Raw genomic sequence first — 14,852 nt, forward strand, 5'->3', positions numbered from 1 at the left:
AGTGAATCTGAATTATGCCAGACAATATCAATAAACTACTCGAGGAGTACTTCTCAGGAGACAAGTACTATGGTGCAAATCTACACGTTAGACTCGTATTTCTTTTAGGGAACCAAGGGTGTTTACCAAACCTCTTCTTGTCACATTATTCCAAACTTCCTGTCCTTAAACAATCCTCCCTTCATCTCTATATACTATTCCCGATCGCTTTTTAAGATCAAAACTCTTCAACAAAAATTAAAATTTCGGTTAAAATTTGGGCAGAATTCACTTCATGGTTTCACATCATACCCATAACATAAAAATTATAAAATGCAAAGAGAAGAGCCTCCCCCAAACTTGAACTAAACATTGGCCTCAATGTTTCAGAACGAGCTCGAGAGAGGTGACTCACAGAGGGTATTGCACTCCAATGATCACTTCCGAGATTTCACTAGAGATGCCCTCTTTTATTTCCTGAAAATAAAAAAATCAAACAAACAAAGAAATTAATTATTAAAACCGTGGGTTGCCTCCCACGAAGCGCTTCATTTAACGTCGCATGGCTCGACGGTCTATTCCCCTTGTTAGGGTGGCATATATGACACAAAGAACACATCATCTTTTTTTCTTTCTTTTGTTTGGTAGCAATCCCATGAACTTAAAGTACCGATGATGTTGCTGCCAAATCCTTTTCAGCTTAATTTTATTGAACAAGGCATAAATGTCTTCCAATACTTTGTCAATTTCTTGTCTTTCATCTGCCTTGTTGTAAAAATAGTTTTTGGGAATACTCTTTTGTTGAAAATTTTCTTGTTGGATGTCCACCTCTTCACAAATTGTTAAATTTGTGGTTTTATCCAAAACTCGATCATCTTCAAGTTTCCTTATTTCTTCTTCCCCATATTTCTTTTTTACCTCAAATTCTTCTATTCTTACTGCATCCTCTTCATCTGATGTTAAGCATTTTTCTTCTGGTTCCACATACTCTTCTTCCAACTGTAACTTTTTCCAAATAAACCTATCTGGATAAAAGTTAGCTTCCTTACATTCATTCATAAGGATTCTTACCTCCCTCTTATATGCTTTGAAAATTTTAGTCGCTTCTTCCAAGGTGACTCCTGAATCAGGCGACCAACATGCAGGAGATACAGGTGGCAATGTATCAAAACAATACATAGCTACAAAACTCAGACAATTTGTTAGTAGCAAAGTATAGAAGAATTCATGAAGCAAAAATAATTATCCTTTTTTTTCTTTTTTTTTATATTAAAATCAAATTCAAATAAACAAAAACAAAAACAAAATTTTAGTTGACGAGCAACAAAATTTCAATTGAACTAAAATCAAAACTATATATTTTAGCAGTCCCCGGCAACGGCGCCAAAAACTTGATCGGTAAAATAGCAAGTGTACTATTTTGCCTCTGTAGTAATAATAGGAAAATTCCCCGAATGTCGATCTCAAGGACTGCGTAGTAATATCGAGTTCAAATTATAGATCAATTAAACAAAAACTAATATTGGGGTTTTGTTTGCAAATTGTCACTAAACAATAATTAAAATAAGCAGAAAAGTAAATTGGCTTTTTGACAAATATGAGTATTATGCTAGGGGTATAGTGTGTGGTTGTTCCTGTAATAACCTTGGATTTAGATCTCTTCAACAAGTTCATAACCTTTAATTACCGCCCTATAGATTATTTTCCCATAAGTCCTTAGTGGGAAAATCTTTGAACATTCATCCTAACTCCTAAGTCCTTAGAGAATTATGATGAAATCAAGCCTTTATGTTATCAAGAGTTAACCGGTAACTATAGGGTATCCCTAGTCCTAGGTCATATCTATTATAGTCTAATCGTACAAAAACCTTAACAACTGCTGTCCAGCTGGTTGTTAACCGTAAATCAATCTTGTTGGTCCGACAAAGAAAGCATAAAAACCTTGTACAATTAAATTAAATAAGAAAACAAATCTATTGATGAACTCAGGAATTCAAAATCATTACAGAGTCAAATCATAGACACCCCCTAGCATTAGGGTTTAGTTACTCATATTGTTCAAAGAAAACAAATTATAAAATAGATACATTACAAGAATTGAGATGAAAGTTGATCTTCAATCGCTTCCGTTCATGAAGACCTTCTTCTCTCCCAAACCTTTGTTTTCTCCAATCTGCAATCGTGTCTTCTCCTAGCCAAAAAGTCCCCTTTTTCATCATTAAAACTCTTCTATATAGTGCATACTCACTTAGGTTGGTTGGAAGTACCCAAAATGCCCCCACAGCTTAACCCATGGAAAAAATATGAAAAAATTATAAAATCAGCGTCACATGCTGACACGGGCCGTGTCAGCCAACACGGGCACCCGTGTCAGACTTCTGTCATCTTAAAACTTATTTTTTTTCTCCCAGGCCTCCTGACACGGGTGCCCGTGTCAGGTAACACGGCCCGTGTCAGCTCATAACTTCGTATTTTGGCTTTGAGTTCTTCATCAAAGTTGTAGCCCTTTTTGTTAGCGAAATTTTGCCACCAGAACCGCGTCAATCGGAGTTACGAAGCTCTAGTTATGATCAAAATACTACACACCTGTCACGATGAGAAACATGCTGAAAATTTCCATATCTCACACTTGCTAACACGAGTCGTGTCAGCTCCGTGACTTTCATCTCTGTTGCATTTTCTTGGCCACGCTTCATCCTAACACGACCAATTTCAAGTGACACAAGTGGTCGTGTCAGACCTCATGTAGCTTGATTTTTCACTTCCTTCGAAACTCCCCTTTTTGTACTTTTTCGCATGGATTTGTCTCGATTTATTCCTTTGAGCCTGCAAACAGTAAAATACACAACCAAAGCATAAAATGTAGAAGAATGAAGTAAAACGCTTGACAATATAAAGCAAAGACGACTAAAATCAATGGTAAATAAACGTGTAAAAACCACTTATCAAACTCCCCCAAACTTAAACCGTTGCTTGACCTCAAGCGACAATTACAAGAGAAAATGACCTTCCAGGCACACCGGTGTTCATACGTGAGATATCCGTTTGTATTGCTCAAGAGACAGTGGGTTCGGCATTCACATGACGCGACGAGTTTCTGTTACAACATTAAACCTCAAGCTCCCCTTTCGGATACCTCTCCAACTATGCTTTGCACTTAAGTCTCTTTCCGATTTTCCTCCTTTTTCATTCAGACAATCATATTAATGCACTACATTTTTAAGAATATTCATCACCTGCATGAGACGAATCAAGGCTTCTTATTTTCTTTTCCTGCACCAAACTAGCAGCATTTCCTACTTTTAATTACCGAAGAAATTTTCAAACTTTGCAGTTATATATTGTCCTTTTGGACGACGTTTGGGGATCAATCTCCTTTGGGCTGAATGACCGGGTGAGGGTTACCCAACTTAGCGAGCCGATTGCCTTTTACCGCCTTTCCATCATTTGGTGCCAGCTTTATATCTCTTTTTTTTTTCAATCAGTCATCATGCAAGTGAATCTGAATTATGCCAGACAGTATCAATAAACTACTCGAGGAGTACTTCTCAGGAGACAAGTACTATGGTGCAAATCTACACGTTAGACTCGTATTTCTTTTAGGGAACCAAGGGTGTTTACCAAACCTCTTCTTGTCACATTATTCCAAACTTCCTGTCCTTAAACAATCCTCCCTTCATCTCTATATATTATTCCCGATTGCTTTTTAAGATCAAAACTCTTCAACAAAAATTAAAATTTCGGTTAAAATTTGGGCAGAATTCAATTCATGGTTTCACATCATACCCATAACATAAAAATTATAAAATGCAAAGAGAAGAGCCTCCCCCAAACTTGAACTAAACATTGGCCTCAATGTTTCAGAACGAGCTCGAGAGAGGTGACTCACAGAGGGTATTGCACTCCAATGATCACTTCCGAGATTTCACTAGAGATGCCCTCTTTTATTTCCTGAAAATAAAAAAAAAACAAACAAACAAAGAAATTAATTATTAAAACCGTGGGTTGCCTCCCACGAAGCGCTTCATTTAACGTCGCATGGCTCGACGGTCTATTCCCCTTGTTAGGGTGGCATATATGACACAAAGAACACGTCATCTTTTTTCTTTCTTTTGTTTGGTAGCAATCCCATGAACTTAAAGTACCGATGATGTTGCTGCCAAATCCTTTTCAGCTTAATTTTATTGAACAAGGCATAAATGTCTTCCAATACTTTGTCAATTTCTTGTCTTTCATCTGCCTTGTTGTAAAAATAGTTTTTGAGAATACTCTTTTGTTGAAAATTTTCTTGTTGGATGTCCACCTCTTCACAAATTGTTAAATTTGTGGTTTTATCCAAAACTCGATCATCTTCAAGTTTCCTTATTTCTTCTTCCCCATATTTCTTTTTTACCTCAAATTCTTCTATTCTTACTGCATCCTCTTCATCTGATGTTAAGCATTTTTCTTCTGGTTCCACATACTCTTCTTCCAACTGTAACTTTCTCCAAATAAACCTATCTGGATAAAAGTTAGCTTCCTTACATTCATTCATAAGGATTCTTACCTCCCTCTTATATGCTTTGAAAATTTTAGTCGCTTCTTCCAAGGTGACTCCTGAATCAGGCGACCAACATGCAGGAGATACAGGTGGCAATGTATCAAAACAATACATAGCTACAAAACTCAGACAATTTGTTAGTAGCAAAGTATAGAAGAATTCATGAAGCAAAAATAATTAGCCTTTTTTTTATTTTTTTTTATATTAAAATTAAATTCAAATAAACAAAAACAAAAACAAAATTTTAGTTGACGAGCAACAAAATTTCAATTGAACTAAAATCAAAACTATATATTTTAGCAGTCCCCGGCAACGGCGCCAAAAACTTGATCGGTAAAATAGCAAGTGTACTATTTTGCCTCTGTAGTAATAATAGGGAAATTCCCCGAATGTCGATCTCAAGGACTGCGTAGTAATATCGAGTTCAAATTATAGATCAACTAGTAGAAGACCCGTGCCTCCGCACGGGTATTTCAAATCTTAAGATGAATCATGCATTATAAACGCATAAAAAGAAATTTAAAAACTCGAATGAAAAATGTGAAATTAAGATTTATAAAACATAACATATAGATGTAATGAAGCTTTATATAGTAGCTATTTTAAAAATAAATAAATAATTGAAAATGCAATAGGAAAAAAGTGTCTTCAAAAGAACTTCAATTGTATATGATATCTTAGATTGAAGAGTACCAAAGAAACTTAAAAAGAATAGAAAATAAAGAATTAGAAAAACTAATATTGAATGAAAGTGTTATTGAGAAATTAAACATTGAGTAATAGATGTATGAAATAGTTCAAAGCAAAAACAGTGTTGAGATTATTCAAAGGGTTAAATTTGGATTATTCAAATGGTTCAAATTGTAGGCAACCATATATATTTATTGGGATAAACAAATATGAATATAGTGTGAATGAGAAAATGTACCTTTATGATTTCATGGTTAATACTTAGAAGTGGTATTGCTTATACTAAAAAATAATATTATGGTGATAGCGACCAGTGAAAGTAGTGAGTTTCAGTTAAAATTCACATAAGAAATGTATTATGGTGATAGAGATCCGTAAAAATAGTGAATGTTCAAATAAAAATGAATTAATGCGATGGAAATTTACGTGAATAAAAATGAAAGTAAATATACGACAAATAAAGTATGAAAAATGTACGATACTAAGTAATGAATAATAATAAAATAATAATGATATGTTTTAAGGAATCATGTTAAGGTAATTAAGCATATTCACGAAATTAAGTGTATTTAACCAAATCGTTAATTGGTTCAGTGGTGATTGGCGCTAAAGAACTATGGTTTGATTTTCCGCAACAACGATCAGGAGGAGGCTAGAACCAATTGTTGCCAGAACTGACTCCGAACCAGACTATAATGGTGGCGAAAAGCCAAAAAAAAAAAACTAAGCGTATTTACGAAATATGATTTGTTTTTAAATAATAATGATATGTTTTAAGGAATCATGTTTATAATATGTTTCAAGGAATGGACCGAATTCATAATGATTAATGATATGAATTAGGTCTATGTCAATACAAGAAATTCTCTCTTAGATGAATCCAATTTCATTGATATAGAGAAAAATCAATGAAAAAAATTGGCCAATTCCTTTGCACATATGTTGTAGAAGAGAGAGACAACAATTTAATCCAAAGTCCAGCTTCCAACCTCATTGTAAAAAATACCTATGTTGTTAAAAAAAACCGTTAATTTTTTCAACTCATCTTCCCTTATTCAAAATTGAGTTATTCTTTCTTTTATTCAAAGTTGTAATTATGTGTTTTGATTCCTCTATCTTTCAATTATGCTTTGTTCAATGTGGTTTGTATAAAGCATATTAAATATTATAAATCATATTAAACTTTGGTTCCTATAAACTTTGTTCAAAGTTTCAATATAATAGTAATGTGATTGAAATTATAAATTATATTAAAATTTGGTTCCTATAATGAATAGTGTTGCTCTCGTCTTCTTCATTCAAACACAACACTACACGCATTTGTTCACATATATATATATATATATATATATATATATATATATATATATATATATATATATATATATATATATATATATATATATATATATATATATATATATATATATATATATATATATATATATATATATATATATATAAATATTTCTCTTTAACTCTAACCACCACTTTACAAAACAAAAGATAGAAATTGTCACCTTTTTCTCTCATTCAAGACATATGCTTATTATATGATTTATATGCTATATATGAATCTTAGAAAGCTATTTTCAAATTTGTAAAAAACAAATATTTATCTTCAAATTCTTCACTTACTTCATCATAAAATCAAGCCATATTTGAGGATTCCTTGTGAGAGCATTCACAACAGGTTCATACCAGTCTCTTGTACATCAATGATTTCTTTTGGTTCCCTTTTCAATTCTCCATTGTAATGATCAGCTTCACTTTTTGCTGCCAAATAACTGCACAACACAAATGCAAAGTTCTTTTCAATTCATGTTAATAAACACTATATCATAGTAGTATACAAGTTTACATACTTATCTGGGTCATCATGCCTCCTCAAACCTTTACGTACAAGGCTAACGGCATGCTGGCTTGACATCACATCCTATGATAAGGAATTCGTTGCCATCTGTTAGAACCATTTGACGAAACTCGGGCTCTGCAATCAAAGGTGATAGGGAACACCCCAAGGTAACTTCATGTCTCAGTCTCGTAATGCTCTGGTAACTGATAAAACGCCATTTAGGTAACCATCTTCTACATAGCCGCCCAATTCTTCAACTTGTCTACACTCTAATGGATAAATAGGCCGATGATCTTAAGACATCAATGGCCTCTCCTTTTCGACTGAGAACTGCTCGACAGTCACCAGCATTAACCACCATTAGAAGTCTAAAGAAGCATATTAGAAATTAGTCAAACAAACATTCAGGAACTATCTCTTTCTCCATAGCTAATGCAACAATAATATCCTATCATATCATGAATCATATCTAATGAAACATGTTTAGTGGAATGAAATTCATTAAACTCAAATCCTTAATAACAGTTTGAGATATAGCTTTCACTATCCTCTTTCAACTTTTTAATTTTTGCACTAATATGTCAAGCTAATAGTAACCATACATTAGAGCTATAACAAATGTAGAAAAGAGACAAACATAAGATAGTGGAGTGAAAATATATATGGACCTACCTTCCAAATATCATAGCAGTAAGAGTTGTGGTCCCTAAAGAAGTATTGCCACTGCAATCATCAGCCATAGCCGAGTCCGCCAAAAGAAAAGCCTTTCTGAGGGAATTCTCTACCTCTTGTAAAAATATGTAATCAACTTCAGATGTTTGAGGGAAATTGACATCCTCAAAGAAGAATTTTATAACATTTTTTCTTATATAAGCTGCTTCTTCCATGACCATCAAACACTTCAGACATTTGCCAAAGCTCAATTAGTTTTAGAATGAGATTAACTAAAACAACGGACCTAGGTGAAAAGATAATTACCCCGTAAAAGGAACTTGGCTTAGGAAATGTATATAGTGATCCTAGATGAGAAGTCAAATCATCTAACCTTATATGTTCATCCTCCATGTATCTTCGCGGCCCAATGTCTGAAAAACTACTCGAACGGATGCAGGGTACAAAATGCAAAACTGCAGCTATTGAGATTATGTCTGCAATCTTAACATCCTACACCAGAACAACAAAATACAAATCACAAATTGAGAATCAGTGTATCAAAAGACTAAATGCATTTTATTGTGTAACTTGGCCAATAAACTGAAAAACAATACTCAAACTACCACATGAGATGCTTGATGCAAGTTATACAACCAACAAAATTCTTATTCAATAAGAATGATTATCCTTAAGCTCTCAAGTCACATTGCAGAGCGGCTAGTTTTCCATGCATGAACAATTACAAACATTTTGCTTGCACTTAATCTCAACAGAATCATACTAAAATCACAATTTCTAAAATCTAATGCAAAATCACTAACATCTTAATGGAGGATTTGGTCAATTCTCGGTATCATCAACAACTATAGATCAATCACACACATATCTATCTCTTTAGCAACTTACTCCTATTTCATTGGCTATTTAACAAAACTCTGCCGAAGTTCTTCCCGTAGATTTGGCATGAAACAATCTAACTTCATCATGAAAAAGCCATAAGGATGTGTAATGAAAAATCAATTTAAAGCAAAAACCGACAAACAGTGATATATATTATATACATGTCAGTATTGCTACAAGCAGATATGTTGTTCATTAGTCAATACAAAGCCACATATAGTCAAACAAAAACAATGTTTTCATATCAATAAACACTACAAACACAAAAACAATAGACACGTCAACACTTATATTCTATTGAACCACTACTAAAATATCCAAGTAATAGGCTCAAAAGTGTAGAATACGCGAGTTATAATGGCGGCCAGTACAAAAACTCTTTTCTTCAATTTACTACATAGTTAATAATGAGTTTAATACCAAAGACAATAGCATAAAATAGAAGGAAATGTAAGCAACCTTCATGTATGAATGCACTTAAATCGAAGTTATTGCCAACAACTGTTTTCACAGCACCTGCCATCAAGTTAGTAGATGTGTTAGAGATGAAAAACATGGCTAGCGGGATATATGTAGAAAATAGAATGACTTACACTTTCAGAAATTAGATCTGACTTGAGGAAAGGTTTTAGCTTGTCTATAAGGAAATCTTCCCTGAATGCCTGAGGGAACATGAAGAGTAGATATTCTTAGCAATCGCTTTTAAACTTTACTAAAGCATACGAGGAAGAATCCATACATATTCCATAAAATGATAACAAAATGAACACAACTCTTGGAGGAAAGGGAGAAAAGAATACCTTAATATTGTCCCCAGTCACCTCTTTATCAATCAAAAACTTTCTACCATCATCATTTCTTGTGAATGCGTACCTATATTCAAAATATCATATGTTACTTGATACTTGGAATTGAATTTTAATTAAATAATATGTCAAGAATATCTAGACTCAATTACAAAAATATAGAAAAGGATAAATTATTACTCTGCAACAGGCTCTCCAACTTCTTCAATAAATCAATGAAATCACATTGATTATTTTTCTTTTAAAAAATGATCACACAAGATAAGAAAAACAAAGACCTTTTCTTTAAAATGATACCATCACAGTTCCAGAATAGTGCAAGAATCTGGCTACCGTTTGTCGTCTCAGTTTCATGAACATACATCTTCAACTGCAATCGTCTTCAGCGACATCTGTGATTTTCATAACTATGAAACAACTTAACATAAAAGGAAGAATAATGCATATTGGAAGAATACAACTAATACTCTTTCAAAAATAAATGGAAGAGGGATTAAAGGGAAGAACCTGGTGAGAGAGATGGAGGACTTCGGCAAGAAATGGATTCGTGGAAGACTCAGCTTATTTGTGGAAGATTCAAAACAACTTACTCATATAAATGAAAATATATATGAGAACAAACCAAAAAACACCCAAAACATGTGACACAAAGTAAAAAAAACGAAACTAACCGAAAAAGGGGAAACAGACTCAGATTTGCAGCCATCGTTTGTGCCTTACATCATCTCGTCGAAACACCACATCCAATCACCGTCAGCCGCACATCAAATAACATCACTACATAGAAACTTCATCAGACGTCCCACTTGCATCAACGCCACCCATCTACGAACACACGACTCAACCAGACGCCACCCAAAGCTTTGCCGGCGAAACCGCACCACAAACACCGACACCATACCGAGCAGCTCACAGTCATCCTCAAACTGTAAACGGTAACAAATGGAAGAACATAATGTTGTTTTAAGAGGAGAGGATTAAATGGTTCTGTACATGATTGAAAACTTAGGTCTTGGTCTTTATCAAAGTTTTGAACTGATTTGAAACAGATAAAGAAGATGGGAAGAAGGGGATGGCGGTGACAATTATAGGATTGCAAGGAAAAAGAGAGAGAAGACGGGAGAAAGGGGGTGAAGAAGGTGTTAGGGTTTGAGGAGAGAGAGAGATAATTGGGGAAAGAAGTGAAAAGTGTGGGAAGAGAGAATAGGGAAATTCAAATTTTGAAATTTGAATAAAATGAGATTTAGTAGTTTGGTTGTGCCACTTGGAGGAATAGAGATATGTGATTGGTGGGAATAAGACTTTGAATTAGCAAATTACCATAAAGGGCTTTTTTAAGGGCAATATAATTTTTCATTAAGGGTGATTTAGGGAGTTTAGTGGCATGTAATTTTCTTAGTTAGGTAGTTGATAGTTGATTAAACAAAAACTAATATTGGGGTTTTGTTTGCAAATTGTCACTAAACAATAATTAAAATAAGCAGAAAAGTAAATTGGCTTTTTGACAAATATGAGTATTATGCTAGGGGTATAGTGTGTGATTGTTCCTGTAATAACCTTGGATTTAGATCTCTTCAACAAGTTCATAACCTTTAATTACCGCCCTTTAGATTATTTTCCCCTAAGTCCTTAGTGGGAAAACCTTTGAACATTCATCCTAACTCCTAAGTCCTTAGAGAATTATGATGAAATCAAGCCTTTATGTTATCAAGAGTTAACCGGTAACTATAGGGTATCCCTAGTCCTAGGTCATATCTACTATAGTCTAATCGTACAAAAACCTTAACAACCGCTGTCCAGCTGGTTGTTAACCGTAAATCAATCTTGTTGGTCCGACAAAGAAAGCATAAAAACCTTGTACAATTAAATTAAATAAGAAAACAAATCTATTGATGAACTCAGGAATTCAAAATCATTACAGAGTCAAATCAGGGACACCCCCTAGCATTAGGGTTTAGTTACTCATATTGTTCAAAGAAAACAAATTATAAAATAGATACATTACAAGAATTGAGATGAAAGTTGATCTTCAATCGCTTCCGTTCATGAAGACCTTCTTCTCTCCCAAACCCTTGTTTTCTCCAATCTTCAATCGTCTCTTCTCCTAGCCAAAAAGTCCCCTTTTTCATCATTAAAACTCTTCTATATAGTGCATACTCACTTAGGTTGGTTGGAAGTACCCAAAATGCCCCCACAGCTTAACCCATGGAAAAAATATGAAAAAATCATAAAATCAGCGTCACATGCTGACACGGGCCGTGTCAGCCAACACGGGCACCCGTGTCAGACTTCTGTCATCTTAAAACTTATTTTTTTTCTCCCAGGCCTCCTGACACGGGTGCCCGTGTCAGGTAACACGGCCCGTGTCAGCCCATAACTTCATATTTTGGCTTTGAGTTCTTCATCAAAGTTGTAGCCCTTTTTGTTAGCAAAATTTTGCCATCGGAACCGCGTCAATCGGAGTTACGAAGCTCTAGTTATGATCAAAATACTACACACCTGTCACGATGAGAAACATGCTGAGAATTTCTATATCTCACACTTGCTAACACGAGTCGTGTCAGCTCCGTGACTTTCATCTCTGTTGCATTTTCTTGGCCACGCTTCATCCTAACACGACCAGTTTCAGGTGACACAAGTGGTCGTGTCAGACCTCATGTAGCTTGATTTTTCACTTCCTTCGAAACTCCCCTTTTTGTACTTTTTCGCATGGATTTGTCTCGATTTATTCCTTTGAGCATGCAAACAGTAAAATACACAACCAAAGCATAAAATGTAGAAGAATGAAGTAAAACGCTTGACAATATAAAGCAAAGACGACTAAAATCAATGGTAAATAAACGTGTAAAAACCACTTATCAAACTCCCCCAAACTTAAACCGTTGCTTGACCTCAAGCGGCAATTACAAGAGAAAATGACCTTCCAGGCACACCGGTGTTCATACGTGAGATATCCGTTTGTATTGCTCAAGAGATAGTGGGTTCGGCATTCACATGACGCGACGAGTTTCTGTTACAACATTAAACCTCAAGCTCCCCTTTCGGATACCTCTCCAACTATGCTTTGCACTTAAGTCTCTTTCCGATTTTCCTCCTTTTTCATTCAGACAATCATATTAAGGCACTGCATTTTTAAGAATAATCATCACCTGCATGAGACGAATCAAGGCTTCTTATTTTCTTTTCCTGGCACCAAACTAGCAGCATTTGCTACTTTTAATTACCGAAGAAATTTTCAAACTTTGCAGTTATATATTGTCCTTTTGGACGACGTTTGGGGATCAATCTCCTTTGGGCCGAATGACCGGGTGAGGGTTACCCAACTTAGCGAGCCGATTGCCTTTTACCGCCTTTCCATCATTTGGTGCCAGCTTTATATCTCTTTTTTTTTCAATCAGTCATCATGCAAGTGAATCTGAATTATGCCAGACAGTATCAATAAACTACTCGAGGAGTACTTCTCAGGAGACAAGTACTATGGTGCAAATCTACACGTTAGACTCGTATTTCTTTTAGGGAACCAAGGGTGTTTACCAAACCTCTTCTTGTCACATTATTCCAAACTTCCTGTCCTTAAACAATCCTCCCTTCATCTCTATATACTATTCCCGATCGCTTTTTAAGATCAAAACTCTTCAACAAAAATTAAAATTTCGGTTAAAATTTGGGCAGAATTCATTTCATGGTTTCACATCATACCCATAACATAAAAATTATAAAATGCAAAGAGAAGAGCCTCCCCTAAACTTGAACTAAACATTGGCCTCAATGTTTCAGAACGAGCTCGAGAGAGGTGACTCACAGAGGGTATTGCACTCCAATGATCACTTCCGAGATTTCACTAGAGATGCCCTCTTTTATGTCCTGAAAATAAAAAAACAAACAAACAAAGAAATTAATTATTAAAACCGTGGGTTGCCTCCCACGAAGCGCTTCATTTAACGTCGCATGGCTCGACGGTCTATTCCCCTTGTTAGGTGGCATATATGACACAAAGAACACATCATCTTTTTTCTTTCTTTTGTTTGGTAGCAATCCCATGAACTTAAAGTACCGATGATGTTGCTGCCAAATCCTTTTCAGCTTAATTTTATTGAACAAGGCATAAATGTCTTCCAATACTTTGTCAATTTCTTGTCTTTCATCTGCCTTGTTGTAAAAATAGTTTTTGGGAATACTCTTTTGTTGAAAATTTTCTTGTTGGATGTCCACCTCTTCACAAATTGTTAAATTTGTGGTTTTATCCAAAACTCGATCATCTTCAAGTTTCCTTATTTCTTCTTCCCCATATTTCTTTTTTACCTCAAATTCTTCTATTCTTACTGCATCCTCTTCATCTGATGTTAAGCATTTTTCTTCTGGTTCCACATACTCTTCTTCCAACTGTAACTTTCTCCAAATAAACCTATCTGGATAAAAGTTAGCTTCCTTACATTCATTCATAAGGATTCTTACCTCCCTCTTATATGCTTTGAGAATTTTAGTCGCTTCTTCCAAGGTGACTCCTGAATCAGGCGACCAACATGCAGGAGATACAGGTGGCAATGTATCAAAACAATACATAGCTACAAAACTCAGACAATTTGTTAGTAGCAAAGTATAGAAGAATTCATGAAGCAAAAATAATTAGCCTTTTTTTTCTTTTTTTTTTATATTAAAATCAAATTCAAATAAACAAAAACAAAAACAAAATTTTAGTTGACGAGCAACAAAATTTCAATTGAACTAAAATCAAAACTATATATTTTAGCAGTCCCCGACAACGGCGCCAAAAACTTGATCGGTAAAATAGCAAGTGTACTATTTTGCCTCTGTAGTAATAATAGGGAAATTCCCCGAATGTCGATCTCAAGGACTGCGTAGTAATATCGAGTTCAAATTATAGATCAATTAAACAAAAACTAATATTGGGGTTTTGTTTGCAAATTGTCACTAAACAATAATTAAAATAAGCAGAAAAGTAAATTGGCTTTTTGACAAATATGAGTATTATGCTAGGGGTATAGTGTGTGATTGTTCCTGTAATAACCTTGGATTTAGATCTCTTCAACAAGTTCATAACCTTTAATTACCGCCCTTTAGATTATTTTCCCCTAAGTCCTTAGTGGGAAAACCTTTGAACATTCATCCTAACTCCTAAGTCCTTAGAGAATTATGATGAAATCAAGCCTTTATGTTATCAAGAGTTAACCGGTAACTATAGGGTATCCCTAGTCCTAAGTCATATCTACTATAGCTTAATCGTACAAAAACCTTAACAACTGCTGTCCAGCTGGTTGTTAACCGTAAATCAATCTTGTTGGTCCGACAAAGAAAGCATAAAAACCTTGTACAATTAAATTAAATAAGAAAACAAATCTATTGATGAACTCAGGAATTCAAAATCATTACAGAGTCAAATCAGGGACACCCCCTAGCATTAGGGTTT

At 34.7% G+C, this 14,852-nt stretch overlaps 1 pseudogene; it reads right to left on the bottom strand.

The window, feature by feature from the left end:
- Positions 1-6,893: 6,893 nt before the first annotated feature.
- LOC131624664 (probable protein phosphatase 2C 47) lies at positions 6,894-10,623 on the bottom strand (annotated as a pseudogene).
- Between the last annotated feature and the right edge of the window lie 4,229 nt (positions 10,624-14,852).

Source organism: Vicia villosa, unplaced genomic scaffold (genome assembly GCF_029867415.1).
Source record: "Vicia villosa cultivar HV-30 ecotype Madison, WI unplaced genomic scaffold, Vvil1.0 ctg.000148F_1_1, whole genome shotgun sequence".
NCBI lineage: Eukaryota > Viridiplantae > Streptophyta > Magnoliopsida > Fabales > Fabaceae > Vicia > Vicia villosa.